Raw genomic sequence first — 21,791 nt, forward strand, 5'->3', positions numbered from 1 at the left:
GCTGGAGGTGATGATGCCCACAGCAGCCAGAGATTGATGGGGGGCCTACACAAACGGCGAGAATGAGCTCTGGCCCTTTGAAGTCGTCCACATGGAGGGAAATTGATATATCAGTTTAAGCCCTGGACCCTATTAAAGGAGCCCCCGTCAGGTTAATGTGATAGCCTCTATGTTACCCCGGGACCCATTCAGGTCAGCCCTAATTCCTGCCCCCGCTCTCTGCAATCTCATTTTAGTTTCTCATCAGTAATGTTCTTCCCATCTGAGGAGCTCTGCTCAGGAGTATATCACACAGTCAAACACTGTGCCATCTCACTCCCGGAGTGATTTAAACCCCCAGCCAGCACGTTAATCACCAGCCAGAAATTCCCATGGTTATTTGTACTGGCTGGACAGTCTTTAAAGTGGGCTCTGTAGAGGCACTCACTTCCCTAGACAGCACTCTTGCACCCTTTTTTTCCTCAGATTCCCCCAAGCATTACTCCCTTGCCTTCCAGTCTGTCCTCTCTGAGGTGTTAGCCCTTTGTCCCCATGGTCAGCAAGTGAAGCAGGTGCTCCAGGTCTATAGAGGTGAGACCCATGATCATTCATTTTTAATCGCATGCAGACATACATTTGCATTAAAAATGTAGAACAGTGTCTTTTTAATTCAGACACGCTGTATTTATTATTAAACCTTAGTCTTGGAGGTCAACTCACAAGGAATTATCTGTCCATCATATTCAGGTTGCTGCACTTTTGTTGGCCTGAAAATCCCCAGATTTTAAACATGTCTGTTATTCACTTTGATTTCCCTTTTCTGTCATTAGCTATCTGGCCAGTGTGAATCTGGCACATCAAAAAGAATTGTTCTATCACCAGAATTAAACATGAATGGCATTAATGGCAGAAATCATGTTGTAAAGGGGAAAGTTGACAGCCAAGGAAAAAAGATTCAGGGCATTCAAAACTGTGCGATCGCAGAGAGTTTTTCCCACATTAGGGGGAAATCTTTAGATTCTCTCCTGCAGTCACTGATTTTATCTCGCTTGGCTGAAGTAAGAGGTACCACTTGAAATGAGCAATCATCTTCATATCCCAGTTGCAAAATATCTATTATTTACATGTGATGGCAATGGGAAAAGAGCTATGTTGTTACTTCTTTCTTAAAAAGCCACATTTAGTACTTTGTTGCAGATTCTTTTTCATTTGGTACTTCTCTCTCCTTTGGTTCTTCTTTCATACCTTTGCAGAACACCCAGCACTGTAAGCTTCCATGAATAAAGAAAAAAAAAAGAGAAAACTCACACAAATTTGTTTATAACAGCGTCTTTTTAGATCTACAATCCCATGCATATTTTGCCTCCTCTGAGTCGAGAGTGTTGAGATTAATCCCATGTTGTTCCTATTATTGGCCTCTCCTGAGACATTATGATTTGAATGACTGTCTAAGCGCCATCAGATCCATCAATTGGATTCAAAGAAATGTTATCCATTACTCTCTCCAACCCAGCAGATGTTGAGGTTTTTGTAAGTCGAATTCCTTTATTATGTTAATACCACTGTTTTGTCACATGCACCATTTCCATTTGAGTAGGGTGGAAAAATCATCAGATGGATTTGGCTCCCTCAATAAGAGATGTTTGACATTCAATGAGATGAGAAACATGAAAAACACATTTCAATGGCAAGTGGCATATGACAATCACAACAAGACGGCCCTTTGAATGAACAGAAGATCACAATATAATTGCGGCACCATGGTGTGATTTTAAGACACTGCCTTGTATAAATTTTGCATTGATTATGTTGTTTTGAAATGTACAGGACACAAAGGATGGGAACATTTTGCAGCAACAACGCCAGCTTTCCCTGCTTTCAGCCAGACTTTTGCTGATCATAAAAGCAGAGAACAAACATACAGCCATATGGACGTATGGCTTTGATGAATCAGGAGTGCAAAATAGGCCATTACTTTTCTCTGTTGTTCAACATTTAAACACAAATACCTGTTCCAACACACATGCTGCCTTATTTTCACAGCAGGTTTTTAGCTGCTCTGGCACTTTTCCAGCCAGAGAAATTAAATTTTGATTGACACATAGCTTCCAGTAAATCATTGGAAGTAATCATAACCTAACTGAGTTTTGCACATTGTTTTCGTTTTTATAGGAGACACATATGCATTGTGTAATATATGTCTGTGTTTATGTTTATCTGAGGGTATGAGACTCAGTGGATATGTGTGAACGTGTGTGTTTACATGTACTCTGTCTCCGAATGTCTGCATATCTGCGAGTGTGCGCGTGTTAGTCAAAGGCTCAGAGGCATGGTGTGGGTCTGCATGAGGGAGTGTGGTGGCAGAGCGCTCCTCTGATAGGCCAGATCCAGGGTGCACTGAAGCCTTTCGCATATATATGGAATTTTTGAATATCTAAACCATTATTTAGCATCCAAATCAGTTCTGCTTGTCTGACTGATGGACAATTTCAGTGTGACCCCGGTCTTTTTGCATGTGACCTATACTGTCGGGATTCTTGCATATTGTTTGGATGTTCACGTTGACTCCTCTCCCGTTTCTCTCTTTGATCCTTTTAGCATGCTCTTTGTGTCGGAATTCATGAAATATTCATAAGTGGACTGTGGCTTTTCATATCTTTATGTACAATTATTGGCAGCCTTCCTGTTATGTCGAGCCATCTTAATAGTAGGTATTGAGCTCGGTTAAGTGTGACTTCAGATTTTTCTGACAGTTAAGCTGGTCTGTGTTATGAATTGATAAGGCAGGGCATTATATTTGCAGATTGTGCAGTGTGGTTGCCTTTTTAGCCTACCATTAATATTAATAATAAACTATAAAAAACTATAAAATATTGTGTCTCACCTGGAAAAATAAATATCAGCAGTGGAAAATAAAATATAATAATAATAATAATAATAATAATAATAATAATAATAATAATAATAATGATTATAATTATTATTATTACTATTATTATTATTATTATTATTATTAACAATTCCAGAAGTCATCTCTGTCACAGTCACCTTCATCGTCACCTTAATAGAGTCTTGATTTGACGAGTGCTGGTTGTGTCGATAATGCTAACAGGGTTAATAGTGTGTTCCTCTCCATCATGACCAATGCTATTGGCAGCAAGAGTAATTGGACAGAGGATGTCATTATCATGCCCCCGTGTGCAACCGAAGATTTGCAGGACCACAGGGGCCTGTGGTGTGGCCCTTGCCAAACTCACTGATGTGCTTGGGAGTTTCACATGTAAATACTGTCTATTCTCCCAGCTTTTAATAAATGTTTCGGGAGGTTTATTAATGTGCAAATGGGTGAAAGTGCGCTCCCATAACCCCCCTCCCTCCTTTCCAGCACAACGTGTGCACAGAGGCACAGAGCTGTTTAAGGAGAAGAGATTCACAAATCAGCCGCCGTGGAGCTAAGCCTGTGGCTCTCTCCACCAGGGAGCCACTAGGAGTATTTAATTCAGGCTCTTCCCCTTCTCTCTTCTCTCTGCATCTATGGACAAGACCTGTGTGTGTGTGTGTCTGCATGTGTGCTCATGAGAGTCCATTACCTGTCCAAGAGTCTCCATGTTTACTTATTTGTACCATTTTCCAATAAGTTCTCCCGGCACCTCTTCAGCCAGTGAATGGCAGAGGCTGCATGAGAAAAATGGGGAGAAAGATGTGAGAGACATCCAGATACTGGTATCGTGCATAGAGTTCCTGCACTCACAGGGGCATACAAATGGGCAAATCTAAGGATGAAGGCTCCCAGGATCCAGCTATAGTCATATGAATGCAAATAGGATTAAAGTGCCAGCTTTAGAAGCTGATATACAATTCACAGTTCTTATAGGAGTCTGCCTGCAGTCAGACCCCATACACCACTCTTGAAAATGAGGATATGTTTATGAAGATGGCTTTCTTGTCCCCGCCCCAGCCCCCCCTCTTCTTTTTTTTCTGCTTCTTGAAATGACTGTCTGTGATTAGCAGCTAGGAAGGCTCTTCTCATTAGCATTCAATATTTCATCTTTCAGGTGTTTTTCACTCAATATTAGTTTGATCTTTGTCTGGGGGATAAATGATTGGCTTGATGTAGTGTGCATTTGTTTTTACAAACCCAACAGAGTGAACTACAAAGGGCTTTTCATTCAGGTTTAGACAGCACTCGAAAGCTTTCTTTTTTTCCCTTTATACTTGGCTGATTTAACAAGCGTTTAAACCGACTGATCTAAAAAAAAAATAAATAAATAAATAAATGAAAAAGAAAAATGTGTTTCATGCTGCGGCTTGCTCTTTCTGTTTCACAAAATGGTTAGTGAGTGCAGTCAGGGCCTCTGTGTCCATAACCTCTCAATGACTGTTGATCGCAATAAATATTACTTGACGTTTAGCTGCCGTTTTTCATGTCGGGGGAGCAAGTAACAAGGGGCATTCTGCTCCATATATTTTCAGTCATTAGGTTCTCCTTTTGTAAACTAAGCTTCATCTTCCTTTCCCCCTGTCTTGTTCTCCCTCTCTCTGCTCCCCCTCCCTGAGCTCTTGGTGGGACTCTGTCAAAACCAAGATCTGTTTTATCTCCTCCCAAGAAGTTAAGGAAGCTGGCAAAGCTGTAAATTTGGATGTCGTTCGTTAGAGGTGCTTCCCTGGCTGTAATTCATCTCAATCCTCAATGGTCTTTAGCTCCCTTTCAGAGACTGTAAAGTACTGCCTAACACTCAGTGGCAGTTGGGGGAGAGAGTGGTGCACAGAGGGCCTGGGGGTTACCAGAGAGGGGCTCATGTTGGAAGGGACAGTTTGGGGTCTGTGACACATGGGGGTCAGGTGACAGACATGGAGATGATATATGGACGCTCATGTGACACAGCGCTAACAAGCACAAGCTTTTACAGCGAGTCTCATTTTCCTTTCTCCCAGTTTCACCCTCCTTTCTCTCCCACTCTCCCAGTCCTTTTTTTATGTCTCTCCTATAGTTTCAGTCAACACATGTCAGAATGTTGGATCCTTTAAAAAAGTTTAGCTGTGGCAGTTGTCAAATAAATGGAATGAAAATAAAAAAAAGAGTTATGGGGAGTAACATTGCTAATGAGAAGTGGGACTAAGAACAGAACAGGTATCAAAATTCAGAGAGCAAAGCAACTCTATGGTACCTTATATTATTGATTAAAAGCATTTATTCAAATTATATGTGCAAAGTAATTATTCCTAAAAATGTTGCATCCTTTATAAGTTCAGAGAGAAATCAAGGTGGATTATCAAGCCACCATAATGCCTTACAGTCATGCATGCAGTAATGATTTCTTTTTATACTTTGTTTACATTTATAATGGAAAAACTGCTTTGTAAATTTTTGATAATGTGGAATTTTACGGCTCTGACACATGATGAAATATCATTTCTCATGTTGCGCATAAAGAGCAGTTGTCTCACAGCAGGCGGCTGTATGTTTTGAAACAGTAACTATAAGCTAATTTACTTTAAGAGCATATAGCCAGTCTTGTGTGTATGATCAGAGTGTGAACTTTGTGTAACTATGCTCTCTATTTTTGTAGGCCGAGGATGAACATCCAGTAAAACCCATGCTGGCTCGATGGCAGCCAGGCTTTATTTAGGGATGTTCCTCTAGAGAAGAAATTGAGCGAACTGTGTTCATGAGGGAGTTTGTTTAAGGACTCATCTGATGGAGAGTCAGGGAAACAGATGGGGGGAGTATGTGTGTGTGTGTGTGTGTGTGTGTGTGTGTGTGTGTGTGTGTGTGGGCGCTCATGAGCAGAGGGGGGTTTAGAAATAGCACTTCAAGCTAGGTCCTTACGTCCCATCTATCTACCCAACACCACCCACCCAGCCACCAGCTACCAAAGCAGGAAAAGAGGCCTTCCTCCACCCCACATTCCAGCTCAGATCTGATTGCAAGGCAAACATGGCATCTCTCCCCAAATCCCTTGGTAAACATTTTCTGAAGCAGGGGAAAATAGAAAGGCTGTGAAAGTCTAATGAGTTGATTATGGCAATATAGTCATCTGATTAGAGCTTAGTCAAGTTAGAATGGTTTTAAGTTCACAGAGAGCTGTCAGATTTTCACTTATGATACAAGCTCTGGCTCTTACATGGCTGTTTATGTGTCTATTTGTGTGAAAGAGCTAATAATCCACCACTAATATTGGTTGCTTCATTGCTGTCACCTGATAGAATGAGTCAGAGATCCTATCTTTAAATGTCCATGCTGGCCGGATGGATTCATGTTTTTATTGTATTGGCAACATCTTAGTCCACATTTATGAGGTTAAAAGAGAGGGTTGCTGTTTTAGTTCAGAGCCTAAAAATAGGCCAGTCTTCAGAAGCTGTGCCACAAGCATCCAGGAAGTGCTTTGATTCTTCTATCCTCGTTTTTTTATTTTTTTTATTTTTTTTATTTTATAGGAATATTCAGTAGAGCCTTTGGATCTGGTGAACAGGTGGCAGAGCTTAGTTTCCCCCCTCAATAATAAGGCAAACTTCCCCAACATATTTTAGCATCACAAATGCCCTAAAACACATTTGACATATTTCTACTTCGCTGCACATATTGACAACAACCCTCTGACTTTTTCTCTGGATTGTTAAAGAGCAAATAAATAAATAAATACTAATAAATACAGGAAGAAGACCAACAAAAATAACAGACATCATAAAATAATAAGAAGAGTAAAAAGTACATAAACAAACCCTGAATTGAAAGGTTCAGGGTTCCTGCAGTCTATTGTGTGTTTTAAACACTCAAGTGTTTCTGAGTGTGTGACGCATACCGTGACTCATCTTAGAAACCTGAAGCCAGGCTTAAAAGTCCACCTGTCTCTGGTTGTGGACAGATGAGACCTGGCTGCCATGCACTCCATTCATCTCCATTGCTAATGCTAACATTAGTGCTAACATTAGCTACTGTTCTTGTTTCACTCCGTCAGCCTCGTACCATCCTCCTGACCAGAGCCAAAAGTAAAACAGATAGCCTACTTATGCAAACGGTCTTGCACTACATTTATTATACATTTACTACATATTTGGTCTCGGAAATTAATGAAATAAAATCTATGCATTTATATATTAAGTGATGAATTTTTAATAGCTGTTAAGCTTGTTAAGTTATATCCCAGTATTCCCCATGGGGGAATTCATCTTTGCATTTTACCCAGTGCCTAGGCAGAAGCTTTCAAATGCCTGCAGTAACATACTCATCTTTAGTTGTTTACTCCATACTGAGAAGGCCAAGTTGATGTGATGGGGTTTTATCCCAGAGCTCTTTTTGTATGAAATGATAGTTGTTGTAATTAGCTCCATGCTGAGAAAATAGTTACGTATTGATTGCAATACTATTACTAGGTAGTTGCAAAGCCTTCAAGTTATCTGTTGCGATCAATCTTCTCATTAGCTGTTTTTCCAAATTAGTTGCAGAGTGAATTTGAAGTGAGCTTTAAAAAGTTGTTAACAAGAAAATTTAAATTTTGCACACTACTACTTTGTGGGTGGAGCAAATCATCCTGTGCAGTGTTGTTAGGAGGCAGTGGCATGGTTGTACTAATAAAATAAGAGTTTTTAACCAGAAATAACACTTCAAACAAGAAGAGTCAGTTAAAACTAGTTGCCTTGACAGAAGGTAGAAGATATGCATGTTTAAATTATTTCCACAGTCGTCTCTTGACTTTTTCTTTTTTCTGAAAGCATGAAGCGACGATCTCTAATATATGTTACTTCTTAAGAAATTCACAATAAGTGTTTCTTATTTTCCCATGAACATGTACACTTTCTGAGAACATCTAAACCAGGGCTCCTCAATTTGGTCCTACGAGGGCCGCAATCCAGCAGGTTTTCCATGTATCCCTGTACCAACACACCTGAGTCAAATTAATGAGTCCTTGTGTAGAACCTGATGGGCTGTTAGAGCCACCTAATTTAACTCAGGTGTGTTGGTGCAGGGATACATGGAAAACCTGCTGGATTGCGGCCCTCGTAGGACCGAATTGAGTAGCCCTGATCTAAACTCTTCCTAGTTGTTAGACTTCATTTTTCAATATCTAGATAGATATATAGAGTCTTTGCCAGTGTCATCTTTAGAATGCCACACTTCAAAATGTGAATACAAGGAAAGAATACCGGACATTAATGGAAACATGACTACTAAAGTTTTAGGGGCATGCAGCTTTTGCAGTTGTATAGTTTTTGTCGTGTTTTGGCAGTGCAAGTTATACATCCATGCTGCATGTTGAGCTCTCCAATTACATATAATTATATTTACATATTCCTTAGTTATTAACTGGCATTGTCACTGTCTCTCTTCACCCAATTTCCACCGGCTGTGCCGTGGTTTTGTTCCGAATTCTGCGGTGGGTTAATTCACTTCTGAGCTTGTCAGATGTGGAGTGCAGTCCGATCACATTCCGTCTAGCTAGATCCACAAGATCATGAAATCACAGGAGAATTGGAGAATCTTGTGATTCTCCACTTCCAGGATAAACATTTAATTGTCCATGAAAAAAAAAAAAACACTGAGCCCCTGACTCATTAATGTTTACAAATCTGCATGGGGGCTTTTATTTTGAAAATTACCAAAAGCTTTTACACTTCTCTTGTGCCTGATTTCCTGTCTGGCCCTGTCTGGCCCTATCTGAACTGCTGTGTTTGACGAGTTCTGGATGTCTGTTCCATCATAAATAGACTTGCGTGTATGTTTAGCGGAGATTCGTTGCCAGGGGCTTCTGACACACTTCTGACATGCACCCGGTGTGTACCAAACCATTGACTAAAATGGCTGTGAAGAGTTGTGGAGGCCACAGCGCAGCTGGAACACGGTGCACACGCATCCAGTGGAAAGTGGCCGGGCGTGCTGGTTTGGACACCAGCAGTAACCAAGGAAACACTAGCTTCTGATTTGCAACCAGGGGTTATTGCTTTGTTGGATTCACAAAGGGAGCAGAAGAACCCTCAATCTGCCAATGATGATATTTACAAGCAACTTCACAGAAACACATGTGCAACAAGGGGACTTTGCAACACTGCAAGTTATGTTGCATCACCGCTGTGAAAAGGAAGAAGCTCACAGCTGGGCATTTAGCTAGTAACAGAGTAACCCACCATAGGGTAACTATGTTACTTTCTTTTATAGAGTAATGCATTAGAGTATTGGTAATAGTTACTCACAAAAGTAATGGCATTACAGTTACTACCCAACACTGCGTTTGACCAATCCCTGATAAAGTTCAGAAATCCCTCTGTCAACCTTAATCTTGTGTGCTTTGCTTAGTTTATAATTGCTCTACATGTATCACAAGGAACATAAGGTTTTAGTCACTTTTTGATAGTAATATTTTGTAACTACAAGACTATAAAATGATGCATTATTTGCATTCAAGTGGTTTTAACTTGGACTGGGTCAGAATGTGGTGAATCCTTTGTCCGGCTTATGTGTAAAACCCGCATTACCTACACTATACATGCTGACGAATGGACTCCTTTAGTCTGTATTTGTTTTTCAGCAGTTTTAATTACCAATGCATCACCTTGCATATTTGTTGGCAATCTGCTGCGAGGTAATTAAAAGTGCAGACTGATTTGGTTTTAAAGTGGTTTGAAAAAAGGAAAAAAATGTGCATGTAAAATGAACTTGGGTTAAAAACTTATGGTCTCATCTGTTTACGTGGAAATTTGACAAATTAAGAGTTTGGTACAACAACTTATGCTTTAATTTGCTGGGAAAATGGGTTTCACAGTAACATCCATGGTTATGTCTGACAGTGTTACTTTAGCTTGTTCTGTTTTTTTCCAGTGTAATTACAGCATGTTTTCTTTTGGCAACAAGCATCCTGGAATTAGCAAATGACTGTTTTAACCCTGCTGAACTTCCACAGTGTTTATGCTCTCCCCTCCCCATTACATCGCATGGCTTTGGGAATGAACACAGCCGCTAATGACCTTTAGCATCCCTGACAGGTTTTAAGTGTGATCAGTGCGTATATGTTTAAACGTGTTGTCCTGCGCCTCAGGAGATTACAGTAACGATACCAATTAGCCCAATCTCATTAGCCAGCAAAACTCCACTGAGTCACACAAATTAAGGATCCTCTCTAATCTGACAGTACTAGATGTGGGCCCTTGCCCTCTTTGCGCATATGTGTGTGAGAGACTGTAAAATATACAAAGAGTATGGGTTTTCATTTTGTTAACTGTGAGTTTAAGTATGAGCTATTAACTCCACATGTGTGTGCATGCATGCAGCTGTGTATATGCTTAATTACAAGTCAAGGATCACACACAGCTTCTGTATGTACACCCTCCATTTTCACAAATGCACACACACACACACATCCTCACAGACATACTCAAGCAGCATCTAACTTTTATGTGTTTGTTTGGACATATTCACTGCCTAGTGATTAATTTATGAATTCTGGAAAGATGGAAGCTTCATGCTTTCCTCACTGTCTCTGAAATGCACACTCACTATTTATTTCTCTTTCAAACATACTGGAGTTTAAAGAGACTTGGTATCAGACATCTTAGAGAAAGATCATATTCATCATAGTAGTAGGTGAAGATGTTTATGTAGCCTTAATCAAAAGTAATCCAACTTTTTGGAAAGCAGATGATGATGAAAAAAAAGAAAGAAAAAAAAGGAAAGAAAGAAAAGCTTTTTATCTGTGTATCAGGTTGTCAGCTCTGTTCATGGTGACATGTTAATTCCTTTTTGACTAGTTGGATGTATCTCTGGTTGGATATATCTGTGTTGTTTTCAGCATTTACAGTTTTGTTTTGTGACATCAATCTTTGTCCTGTGATAAACCATGTGAAAGAGCTAAAAGGGTGTCAGTAAAGAACTTCATGAAATGTTAAATTCTCTCTCTGCCTCTCCAGGCCCACATCTGATTAGTGTCTATTAGAGATCAGAGGGGTGAAGAGGAAGTATCCTGCTGATCTATGTGCTGAGCGCTCTGTTACCTTTGGATGAGTCCAGCCTCCCCGCTGCTTCACCACTGTATTTTATTACTGTGTTACTCAGTTTATTAGAGCGCCCTTGGAACAACTTGAAACATCTAAAATCAGTTCTTACAGGGGAAATAGTTTGCTACGAATGTGAACAAATTAATCTAAGAAGGAATGTAGTAATTACAAATTTAACTCATATAATCTGATCACCAGAGATTTTTTTCTTCTTCTTCTTCTTTCTTATTTTTTAGGTGAAGATTACCTGAGAGTGTTTTCTCAGGTTTCTCAGGTAATCAAACTCAAAAAAGTCAGCTTTGCAACTCCGGATCCTCAAACATCAGCTTAAAACAAAATGAAATGCAAGTGTTTTGCGTTCAGTTAACAAGAACCAACAGCTCTTTACTATAAAAGCAAGGGGAAACTTAAACATGTCATTGTAATGTTTATTTTAATCTTATTAATGCTTGTCAATCTCTGTCTACTACATTAGTGCAGTAGCGATGGGCTACTTGCTCTTTAACACTTATATCTCAAAGAGATGCTTAATAATTTCATTTTGAATGCCTCAAGTGATTTAAAACAGGCAGAGTATCTGGTCCTTGGCAGCTAATCAAAGGAAATAACTCAAAGATGGCTTGGAAAGCAGAGCACTTTCCACTTGCACATTCATAGGTGCCATGTTTATTTGCCATTCTCAGAGAAAAAAAATTAAAGCAGGCATATATTGTATAATTGGCCATTCTATGTTATTCACATATCATCAGGTCTCTTCCACTACCTGATTGCTTAAAAAAATGCCTTTGAACCAGAAGCTTGAGGAATGTAGGGTATTATTATATCATTCTTTTTTTTTTCTTCTTCCTCTTTTTTTTCCATCTTCCTGTCTTTACTTACAGCTTTCTCCAGGACAGATGCGGAGGATGAGTGAATTTCTGTGCTCATGAGGTACGTATGGCAGTGCGTATAAGAGAGACGCATCAAACTGAATCGCACAGGCCTCTCTCTTCAAGTATCTGTGACAATCACAACATCAAATCCACAAATTCTCACAAACACACAGATACACTGTCACCTAGGCTCAATATCTTGTTCCAACGAATCATTGGGTGTTGTTGTAGGTCTAGTTGCAGCTGTTGCTGTATAGGCTTTTGTTTTGGGTGAGATCTGTATCTGAAGAGAACTTAGCAACCTCCACAAAATGTCTGTGATTGATCACTGTATTCTTCCATCATATCCTGTCACCCTATGTGTTTGGTGGATTTCAAAACACTTTGCTTTCAGATTTTCTTTCAAATATAGAGAACAATGTAAGGAAGTAAATTGGGATCTTTTTGGTTTGTTTGTGTGCCTTGTAACTCTACCTAACAGGCCACAAGACAACAGAAAAGTGATTTCTGTTACACATCTGAAGTCAAGCAGTGATAAAATGCCGCCTGCCAAAATGACATTCAAGTGAGGTCTAATGACGACATTGTTTTTTCTGCCTCTCTCTTCAGCCTTATTCTAAGCAGCAGGCAAACACACCATCATAAGCTGGCGGCACAACGAAGTCTGTGTGCTCTGAGAACTTAAGCAGTTTTGAAAGTTAAAAGAGGGCTTTTCTTCTACCTGATCCTGTTGTGATGTTTCCCTGGCTGTCTTTTGTGTTGGAGTTCACTAGACGATGCTATTATGTTAGAGGTAAAGTAATATGACTGTGACAGGCTTCAGTATCCATTTGAAAAGTGCGTTTGGAAGACAGCCTCGTGTAGTGCAGCTCTTTCCTTTAAGAAATGCACTTTTCCCTCATGCACACTTTCAAGAATCTTGTTAAACACAAAAGGAGCAGCACCTGCTTCTGTGGGACGAAGTGGGGGGAAAAAAGAGAACGGGGAAAATAACTTTAAAAAAATACATTATAAATGTGCTTGCCAGGTATATGAATGTCGAGTTGAATTTCTTGCAAAGCCTGAAACAGTGCAGTGAAAGAGCTTAAAGGCTGACCTTGAAAAGTCTGCCGTCAGAATCATGTTAGTAGACCTGCTTCTCGCCTGTCAAGGTACGGTAGAATCACGACATTGTTTATTCACTTTGATTTGTCAGGGATGCATGCAAGAGTATTGACAAAAGATCTCTCCTCACCGCACCTTCTGCCTGTATATCCCCTCTGGATTTCCATCTCCCCATCCCTGTGCCACATGAGCCACAGTCATGCCCGCGCATGGGCCTTTTAGTAATGTACCACCCTAATTATGTACCTCTGCTAGTGGCACTTAGGGTAACATTGATGAAATGTTTTTTTTAAGGGTCACCGCCACCTATTAGAATTAGCACCAACATAAGCTGAGGCGTTTGTCATGCGTGTCACACAGTGCTCTCACTTCCAGCCCTGCCTCCCCCTATGTGCACTCCATATGGGGGTGGTGGTGAAGGGGTTGATGGGGAGGGGGTGTCGTCCATACGGGGGCTGTGGTCCTCTCAGTGTGGCACATCAAACTCTATAAAGGGAATCATTTATGTGCCACTCCCTATTACTGAACAGCATGGAGACAGCTAATGAGGGCCAAGGCAAAAGGAATATATCCACCACTTTGCTGTTAGACAGACACTGGCAGGGAAAGAAAACCAAGAGTCTTCAGGGAATCATTGTTTTCAGGGGGGAAAAAAAGCAAAAAGAAAAGAACAAAAGGAATATGTGTGTGTGTGTGTGCGTGTGTGTATTTTTCTCCGACCCGCTTCATCTAACAGTTTATTTATTTATTTTTTCTCCCACTAGCGGTGTACTTGAGCTACAGTAACAGCTTGAGGTGAAGAGTCTGCTAAACACACATCGTTTTGCGTGTGCTGTGTGTGCACCCCCACCACCACCACCAATGCTGAGTTTATGATTGCTAATAATGAGAGTAAATATATGTGTGTTAATGTGTAAATAAATGTTTGCCCTGGATGTGTTGTGTGGCAATGGACACTTGGGTTTGATCATATATACATTTGCAGTGCATGTGCATATGTGGGCATGTATGTGTATGTGAATTCACACATGCACATAAGGGTCTAGTGGTGCTGATAAAAAGGTAGCTGTGACATTTCCAATTTGCCATGCACCAGCCCACTCCATTTTCTTCCCTGCTGCCTCTTACATGGTAGAGTAAGCCTCTAGGATTGACAATAATTACAGCCTGCATAAAATGAAGAGGGTAATATGAACACAGCTTTGCCATAATTGCCTTTTCATTATTTGCTAACAGTGAGCTATTCAGTCATAAGAAAGAGATTGCATAGTAATTGGCTGACAATGGGAGGCTGAGGCTCTGTTCAGAGGCTGTGGTAATTTTTGTGTTGCTGTGAAGGTTTTTTGAGGGGCTTTTTTTTATTATTAAAAATCTGAAGCATTAAACTGTAATTTAAAACTACAATTTCCAGCATGAATGAAAATCTGGGTATTAACATGAGCTCCTATTTAGAGTGGAACATCCTATTAGCAGTATTAGCACTATTTGGTAACTTTCCATATGGGCCGCCTCTCAGCCCAAATGGGATTTGAGACAGCTTTGTTTCTCTCTCAGTCAGTCTCACTTCAACAAAACAAGCTTGTTTACACTGGTGGAAAATTCCTGTGTAAGGTGTGTATATGCTTGTGTTTGTGGTAATTGAGGGTCAGGAAAAAAAAAGTTTGACAGTTTCTGACATGTGATTAAACAAAATCAGGATGCACTTGCTTACTACACAAATTACACACCTCTGCATGCACCATAAACACACATCCTAATGTTGCCTAACAAGTGGACGGCAAGAGTTTTTGTGTTAATTTGAGAGGTACATGCAGGCTGGATGTGATGTGTTTTTCAAAGCAATCCCTCGCATATGTTACATCACATCGAGTATGCTGCACTGCAATGGGAGTCATAATGTTAATTTAGCTAAACAGGATTTTGAGGTTATGCCTGGGCCTCTAGAGATGCCGTTACTATATAATGTCAAGGACGATGAAACAAGGCAAGCAAAGTCTGATTGTGTATGTGTATACGCTGCTCCAGGGATCTTTTTTTAACATAAATGCCCCCTTGTGTACTTGGAAAAATTCAGGTCATCTCAAAATGTTTTTTTCTTTTTTTTCTTTAATTGTCTTTTCTTTTTTTTTAACTAAAGATTACCTTTTAAAAGTTAATGGATTTAATACATAAACGTCACTAGTAACATAATTTTATTGAAAGAAAAACATAATCTACTCTTTCCTTTTACATAAACAAAAGATCACAGTCATCCAAACTGTTATTGTGAGCCATACCTTAATGTAATGTCCAATTCATTAGTTTTCAATATCCATATAAAATGATAAAGCTTTCTAACAATTTTAAATCCACTTATAAACTGCATGTTTCTTATTTTATTGAGTATGTGTTCAGAAACCAAGCCATGTCCACATAGAGGATAAAGATCAGGCTCATTGCTGCTAAATGAACTACAACACAGCGAGAACGAGAATCTGTTTGGCTTTGGATCTGAACTTTTCCAGCTCCTGGGAAAAGGGCACTTGTGCCCTAGCCAGGTCTAGTCAGCCTATTTTTTATTTTGAACAAGCCTGGTTGGCAGAAGACAACTCAACACCACCACCACCTCATCTTTATAGGCATCTCTCCTCACTCAGACCTTATTCTTCACTGTAGCTAACAAACCATCCAGTCAATCAATATTTATCTTATATAGTGTGCCGCTCCTCAGTGGCCATAATCGTTTAGCTCAAGTGCTTGCATGAGTGAGAAATAAATTACATTTACAGTGCTATCATTGAGGGCCTGATGTTTCCCAGGCATTAGCGGATATTTAGAGATGGCCAAACGTGGTAGGACATTGAAGAACAAGCCTGAAGGAGATTGATTAGATGAGCAAACAACAGACCAAGCAGATGTAGAGAGTAAGTGGAGGTTAATATGATTGCTGAACTGAGGAATTACCCATCCAAGTCACTTAAGCTAATATTGACTCTTAAGTTTTTATTTTAGTTAAAAATAAGTAATGTAGTCAGAGTGGCATCCTGTTCATTACAGCTTCCTGTTTGTTTTTCTTTCTGTTTTAAAGAAAATACAATCGTCATAGTGAATAATATTTACTTGATTCTTTTGTAGAGACTAACTTTATTAAAATAAATATGTGTTGGTATTTGAATAAAGTAATTAAATGAGTAAAAAAAAAAAAAAAAAAAAAACTGAATAAGAAAAAAAGCAGAGATTTAAGCCAAGGGGACAGTTTCAAAACATGAGGTTTTCTAGTTGGCTTCTTTATTTATTTAAAGATCACTGTGAGATGTGAAGATGCAGATGTGTCAGCATGAATATTCTCTTCTATCTGGTCTGAGATTAAAACCAGACCTATTCTTGTCCATCCAACTGGATTTGGGAGTGTACACTGATCACAGGAGTCGTGGTACACCAGCCAGCCAGGGGCTCTGTGCATCTGAGGTGCAAGTTGGTGTCATAATTATCTAACACAACGGGGTTGCTGCTCTTATTAGTAATTAGCTCCTACCAAAACTGATTGGTATGGGTTCCTCCGCTCATCCTTTTTAATGTTTAAACATTTACTTTGTGCTTGAAGGATTTGTTTGTATATATCTTGTGTGTGATGAGCGCTTTTCAAGTAATTGGCTCCTAGGGGACAACACTTTCTAACAGTTAAAGAATAATTACAGCCCTATGAAATGTTAAACTGCCCCGACTGTCTTTTCGCAGGGGCTTAATTGCATGCAACAAGTAAGGCAGGCTTTTCATTTTGTTCCATCACAGGAACGGACTGAACTCACATGGAAACACACAGAAATTTTGTCGAGTTGTAAATAGCTTCTCATATGGTAATTTTGTAGGACACCAAAGCGGTTTGAAAGGCATAGCTCACACTGAAAGCAATGCTGGTAGCTTGTTTTTTTATGTTGTGAAGAGGGGAAGCAAGGGCTTGGTGTCTGTGTTTTTTATGCTCTAATGGACTTTTGCATATATTAATTACAAGAGAATTCTTAAAAGGGGAAAGACAGCACAAAATATCTAAAATGACTGGGCTTGTACTGCTCACACAGTCACGGCTGAGAGGGTTTGTTTATTTCTGTCTATTGTTGATGCGTAAGTTAACACACATAAATGTTATATGAGAAGAGTTCATGCTCTTGATCTTGTCAGTGTTTTTACCAGACAAATTTAAGAAAAGTTTCATCATTTGAGTTGGATCTGTTTGCATGTGTACCTTTAAGAAAATGCATGGATGTGAGGATAAATGTTACAAATATATGTCACATTGAACTTTGCATTGGCAAAATGTTTTCTTTTGGTATCGCATTTCACAGTCAAAGTAAAAGGGGGAAATAAATTGCACTATTTTGAATGAAAATATTTTTTTTTCATGCTAGATATTCAACCTACCAGATAAATGATGTGGTTCTTCTTAGCCCCGAGGGTACAATAGGTCAGTCCATAGGTGATATTTTCACACTTGCATAAAGTGGAGATTATTCAGATAAGATGTCAGTTCATAGCAACAGTGAATATAAATTGAGCCATATATTTTCATATATTGGGTGACTGTTGATGCATTGCATGCCATATGAACATACTAGCATACCTCTACCCTCGTCTTTGGCTGTACATTAGCTGAAAAAGTTTGCACAGTTTGTCAGTCGTGAACTACAATGGTCAACAGCATTTTTCTTACTCCGTGTATATGCATAGAAGAATATTCATGCATGCACATGTTTTCATCATGCAAGAATATTTTCTCTTCCATATGGTGTTATAACTCCACATGCTAGGATTTACTGTAATCTTTGGTATGCGTTTGTTTTCTCCACTGTGTGCTGAAATAAGTATGTTTTATTGATTTTAATGCAGTGGGTTTTTGGCTAAATGAACCATTGATTTAAGAGGAGTGGATAGGAGCTGTGGTCTGCATGTCTTACATTCCTCTGTGAAATACAGTCCTGTTTTGTCCTCTTTTGGGGAGCTGATCCAGGTCTTACTACAGACAAATGAAAGGATTTGAGTCATGCGGGACCTGCACGTATGGTTCTCATCATGCCTCACCTTTCTACTTTCATAGGTGCCCTGCTGTTCTTTGCTATGGCCATGCATGTTGGATTAGGTTTGCCTTACAGGTGTCCATCAGCTCTCGGCTCCTAAAAACCCAGTGTGACTAAAGCCTTTCCCTTTTCCTTTTCCCAGTTGGATTGCTAGGGTAATATATTGCATTCGAGTGAATTACATTGGGCTCAGTTTAGTAATGCTGGTATGCATTGTGCCCAGTGGGCCCTTTGTAAATAAAATGTTATTACACGCCTGGATATTTCATGCCCTGTGTGAACACAAGGCTCACTGGTGCTATACTTCCACGAGATCACACGCAGATGTTAATCAGAGATTAACACACAGTCAACACAGGGCTCAATCAGCTTCTCAATTGCCATGCTTCCTAACACAGTGATTAAGAGACGAGCCTATCATGCAGAACTCTCCTGTAGCTTTGCATTCAAGGATCACGGGTACTGATAATTATATTCCTAATTAGTGGCTGGCGTCTGATGCAGTGAGGTCTGGGTTGTAGTGATGCAGATGTGTTCTGAAAACAGTTTGTGTGTTTAATTTTCTCTTCTGGCATTTTCTTCCCTTTTTTTTAAATCACAGAGGCATGTGGAAAGAAGACAGATGATCTGTTCAGTTTTCTGACAGGAAAAGTCAAATAGATGATCTGATTAAAACCTTCATCTGTTCTAGTCTGGCAGTCCTAGTCACATATTTCCTGACTTGATTGTCAGATTGTCCAGTGAGACAGGAATTTGGATAGTATTACATGTTTTCACACCTCTTTCACCAAGTGTGTAGTCATGGCAAGCTTTTGACAGGACATCCAGATGTGGGCTGCACTGCTGTCCAGACGTCTACTGGTTTTGTGGGGAATTTCCTGCTACTCTTCATAGCTGAACTTATCCAACAGATCAAAGATAAACCAAGATCTTGACTGCTTTGTTGCTTTCATAACAGAATGCTTTAATAAACAGAGATACAGTATATGCAGTATTTAGTGTTTTAATCAAAACTTAATTATGGGGGTTTGTAGCTTAGTGTATGTTTGGGAATTTTATGGTAGCTGTGATGAATTTAGGAGATAGTGCTTAGTGCCTGTTAGACTGAGCCCTATGATCCAGGGGGGAAGAAACACAGCCCATGGCTAAACAAATCCTCCTTTGTTTTGGGGTGTGCTGAGTGATCTCCATTGAGAGGAGGGGATGGGTAAACACTGCTAGCTCTATAGAGCTACACATTGTAAACACAGAGCGCTCATTAACTATAATGAGATGTTATGAGGAACCCTTGAGCTCATTGTGTGGCTTCTACAGAAGAACCTGCATGCTATTGTTGTTGTTGTTGTTTCTGCAAAGCATAAGTGGCTTAAGGTAGAAACAACTGTATTCGTCTCACAGTTTTTACCTATTAATCATCAACTCTGAGGGAGGTAGTTTTGAAATACTTTTCTGATGCTTACTTTTAATGCCTCACGTTTGCCCCGTCTTTTTAAATAATTTCTGTTTTGTTCTGCAGGTCTATTTGTTTGACTAATATTTGTTTCCAGAACTAGGACTCACCCTTACTTGGTGTGGTCATAGAAGTTTAGTACTGTATCTTCTCTTCTCTCTAAAGATAAGGTTTTAATGAGAATGACACTGAATTCATGCTGGGTTACCACGACCCTTCTCTGGGTTTTAGCCACAGTGGCATTCCAGCCAGAGCTGCCCACTTATCCACCCTCTTAAAAGCTGAAGAACTACTTTACTCAGTGGATGTGTGCTTCCAATGCTACCACACTGCCTTCATGTGTCATTTACAGCGACACTAGGCCACCACCATCCAGTGCAGCTCAGCATTTCAAGCCTAATTACAAATGTTCCAGTGGATGCTGGCAAAGTAACGGGGAGGGTAGGAGTCTAACATGCATGGCTAGCATAGCCTCTTTGACGACAATGAGTGGCTTCACCTTGGCTGTTAATTGCCCCCCGCTTGGGTCCCTGGTTCCCACTTGCTGGATTCTCTCCTTCCTTTTCTTCCCTTTTTGTCTCCCCACTGATTGGGAGCGATCTGATTCGGCTGACAGTTGGCTGAGATTTCCCAGCCACATGCAGTCTGACACTCCTAATTAGAAGCTCCTATATGGCGGTTTACATTAGACAAACATTTGTGCAGGCCATGGGAGATGCCAGCTTTTGTTTGGAGCTCCTTACACACACACACACACACACACACACACACACACACACACACACACACACACACACACACACACACACACACAGACACAAATCTTGCTAGTGAAAGAGGCAAGTTTGCTCATTTGCGCTTGCTTCCAGACTTTGTGTGTTGTGTGTCTGTCTGAACCATTGCATGGATTTTGATAACTGTGGAGATAATGAATTTTAAATCCTATCCCAGAGATGGCACATTGGTAAGAAACCCTTAAAGTTAATTTGCTTCCTGAAAATCATTAACATATTCCTAGTTATTGGCATAAGGGTTGCAAAGAAGCTTCACTTGTTGTTTTTATCCATACTGTGCTACTGGCAAGCTGTTGCAGAGTATGAATTCAAAGAGACTGTATGCCCCTTTTCTCTTCCTGCAACGATGCTCAGTTGATAAGTGTCCTGCAATGATATGCTTAACGCCAATAAGACATATTTCCATCAGGCATGCCTTTTAATTTTCAGAATAAAAGCCACCCCCTCACACCCCCTTCAGTTATCGTCTTCACAATCACTGGCCCTTTCAAAGCCAGCAAACCAGGTTTCAAATGGTCTCTTCAGTCTGTGACAAGATGTAGCTCATTTCCCTCACAGACCCACAGCAAGGTCACCAATCTTCTAGATTCATTCTGTTGGAGGAAGAAAGAGAGGAGGGGAAGGGGTGGGAGCTGCAGAACAAGGCCTTGTCCTCTGCCTGGAGGTCACTCCAAAAGCCAGTCATCACATTCAGCTGGATAAGGGAATTGCAGAGATAAGTGTGTGAATGTGTGGATGTATATGTGTGTGTCTGCTCACACACACACATATATATATATATATATATATATATATATATATATATATATATATATATATATATATATATATATATAAAACTGAGTTAAAAAATAAGTACATGTCCATCAGAGGTCCACTGCACACATATGCCTTTGTCTGTGTCGTAGACCTGATGGAGAGGAAGTACATCATTACCATATCCTCACCGTTGGCTATTCTACAGGATTTTCTATAATAGGAGGGCCTTTGTACTTTTGCCTGTCCTCTTGTGTGGCTGCTAGGCTTGTCAGCCTGATAGTTTAATCAACCAACCTGTCATATCCAGTGCTGGAGTGGGACTTTGCCCTGTAAATGCAGATTTATATCTAAGTTACATCATTGAATTACATTTTCTGTCTAAATAGCACAGAAGCTGGTTAAGGGATGTAATAAAGCTAATCTACATACAGCCCTGGGTGGATAATCACATCTAATAAGTGGGACTCACGCCCCTATTAGCAGGGAAACGATGGGGGGAGGACGGAGGACAATTCAAGGAGTCAGCTGTGCTTGCTAATTATCTCTTTGCGGTCGTGATGCCTGTGTGTGTTTGTGTGAGTGCTGTTTTGACATATGAGTGTGTGGATTTAGATTCCAGTGCTTGTGCAGCAGGTTTTCTTGCCCTGCTGATGCCTCCTACATTTGTCAGGGTATGTTTGATCAGTGTCTCAGTGTTTATTGAAAGTTATCAGAAACAAAATGCATTTCATATGGAAGTTGCACTTGCATCCAACTTAAATTGGTTTTCCTTTACAACTCATACATGCTTCAGTCC

The sequence above is a fragment of the Melanotaenia boesemani genome, chromosome 1 (assembly GCF_017639745.1).
Source record: "Melanotaenia boesemani isolate fMelBoe1 chromosome 1, fMelBoe1.pri, whole genome shotgun sequence".
Lineage (NCBI taxonomy): Eukaryota > Metazoa > Chordata > Actinopteri > Atheriniformes > Melanotaeniidae > Melanotaenia > Melanotaenia boesemani.